This window comes from Cryptomeria japonica, unplaced genomic scaffold (assembly GCF_030272615.1).
Source record: "Cryptomeria japonica unplaced genomic scaffold, Sugi_1.0 HiC_scaffold_55, whole genome shotgun sequence".
Classification (NCBI taxonomy): domain Eukaryota; kingdom Viridiplantae; phylum Streptophyta; class Pinopsida; order Cupressales; family Cupressaceae; genus Cryptomeria; species Cryptomeria japonica.
Genome location: NW_026728877.1, coordinates 150,781 through 152,500, shown reverse-complemented (window position 1 = coordinate 152,500; position 1,720 = coordinate 150,781). Strand labels below are relative to the sequence as shown.

Genomic DNA, 1,720 nt, shown 5'->3' with positions numbered 1-1,720 from the left:
GCACCTTGGTGGGCGCCATGGTGCGCACCTTTCGTGCGCTCCAAGGTGCGCACGAAGTCGGAGCTCGGTTTGCCCCGGGTGCGCACCTTGGTGGGCGCCATGGTGCACTCCGAGGTGCCCAAGATTGGTGCGCACCAAGGAGCGCTCCGAAGTGCGCTCCAAGGTGCGCAGGTGCGCGCGAAGTCGAAAGTTGGGTTAATTGTCCGGTTTGCCTCGGGTGCGCACCTTGCGTGCACCTTCGCCAGGGTGGGCGCCTTGGTGCGCACACCTTGGCTGGGCTGCGCACCCGGGCGCGCACACCTTGGCACCCGCGTTTCCTTCATTTTAAATTTTTTTTTTTTACAATCTCTCAAGTGGGAAATTCTATAATCTCAACTTTTTTTGCCTTTTCAGGAAACTTTTGAATGGAGCGCATCATTGGTGCGCTCCGAAGTGTGCTCCAAGGTGCGCACCTCTGGTGTGCTCCAAAGCTCTCTCTAGCTGCGTGCACCTGCCCCGGCCGCGCACCCGGCCCCGCCCAGCTTCGCTCACCTGTCCCGGGCGTCTGGTGCGGAACCTTAGAGTAAGAAACATCACCGTGCACCTTGGCCAACGTGCGCGACTCGACCGAGCGCGCACTGGCCGAGGTGCACACCGATTTCACCTGGGTGCGCGCGCAGCACCTCGGGCGCACCGGGGTGCGCGCACAACGCCCGGGTTGCACCGTGGCCTGTGTGCTCGGGGCGCCTCGGGTGCGCGCTCGGTGTCGCCCCCGCGCGCGCGGTAGTGCGGGCAGCGCACCCCGGCCCGGCCCGGCCCCGACGAGAACGCAAACGGGCAAAAGGTTTATTCAAATAGCATTGCGACGCCCGGCGAAAAACTAAAAAAGGGTGCAACACCGGGACTTCCCGGGAGGTCACCCATCCCAGTACTACTCCGGCCCAAGCGCGCTTAACTGCGGAGTTCTGATGGGATCCGGTGCACTAACGCTGGTATGATCGCACCCGTTATGAGCTTGTCGCAGTGTGTACTTAGCAAACCGCGACCCACGTGCGAATCCACCCCGGCCACCCACCCCCGTCGAGGTGCACACCCTCCCTCGCGAAGTGCGCCCCGTTCGCCAAGTGTGAGCCCTGCCCGGGTGCGCGCACCTTGCTAGGGCGTCGGGTGTGCACCCGGCCCGGCCTACGTGCGTGCACCTGGACGGGGCGTCGTGTGCGTGCAGTGTCCCGTCTGCAACGCGGTGCCCACACACCACCTCGGGCGCAACGACCTGCGCTCACATGTGGGCCGAGTGCACCTTGGTGCATGTTCGGGGCGCCTCGGGTGCACGCTCGATCTTGCCCCGGTGCACCAAGGCGCTCGGTTTGCCCCGGGTGCGCACTTGGTGCAAGGTGGGCACCCAAAATAGGGATCAAGCACCAAAACACAAGTTTCGGGATGCAAAATGGGACCCAAGGACCACAAATGCGTTCCAAGACCCATGATGGGTCCACGAGAACAAAAATGTGTTCCGAGACTTAATAAACAAATATTGGGTTTTAGGAGAAGAAACATGCTCTGATGCCCAAAACGAGAATCGACCCCGAAAAGGCCACAGGCCAAAAGTGGGATGCGAGACAAAAAAAAATGGGACCCGAGGACCAAAATTGGGTTCCCAGGTCGAAGACAGGGCAACCGGACAAGAAACGACCTCTAAGGCTCGAAATGAGTCCCGACGACTAAAACTTGACAAGAAGCA

The 1,720-nt window shown here is 61.2% G+C and overlaps 1 non-coding gene across 1 annotated transcript; it reads right to left on the bottom strand.

The window, feature by feature from the left end:
- Nucleotides 1–866: 866 nt before the first annotated feature.
- LOC131863074 (5S ribosomal RNA) lies at nucleotides 867–985 on the bottom strand. The gene has a single exon (XR_009362009.1). It is a non-coding gene; the product is annotated as a 5S ribosomal RNA (ribosomal RNA).
- Nucleotides 986–1,720: the final 735 nt, after the last annotated feature.